Below are 458 nucleotides of genomic sequence, written 5' to 3'. Positions count from 1 at the left end.
ATAGAGATAGCAGTATCAATATTATGGTCTTTATATGAAGTTATTTCTCTCTTTCGATATTATATCTGATAATTCAGATAATGTTAGCGACACCAAAATTTAATTTCATGGTTATGATGAATTTATGATTATGCTAATCATGGGCGGTGTCAAAATGAGACTAAATATTTTACCAAAGCGGTAAATGTAAAATTATAAATTCTGCCTAATTTTAATAATTCAACGCGATTTTGTTTAGAGTATCACTGACATAATTGTAATTGCAGTGATATTTACGTCGATTTATGATCTCGAGGCAGCCGAGTTTGCCACGATGACCCTACCAACAACAATATTATATGATGGTAGAGACACCACTGGTACTGCCAATAACAACGCCAGTAAATACCAGCAAAATAGTCTGCTTACTACTACAGTCATCGTTAATGATGATGTCACTACCATTTTTCCATTTTTTC

At 32.8% G+C, this 458-nt stretch overlaps 1 pseudogene; it reads left to right on the top strand.

The window, feature by feature from the left end:
- The first annotated feature begins 313 nt into the window (after positions 1 to 313).
- Positions 314 to 458, top strand: part of LOC119587666 — a 99,109-nt pseudogene continuing 98,964 nt past the window's right edge.

Source organism: Penaeus monodon, chromosome 23 (assembly GCF_015228065.2).
Source record: "Penaeus monodon isolate SGIC_2016 chromosome 23, NSTDA_Pmon_1, whole genome shotgun sequence".
In the NCBI taxonomy this organism is placed as follows: Eukaryota; Metazoa; Arthropoda; class Malacostraca; order Decapoda; family Penaeidae; genus Penaeus; species Penaeus monodon.
The sequence above is the reverse complement of the archived record's forward strand: the minus strand, read 5'-3'. Positions and strand labels throughout refer to the sequence as shown.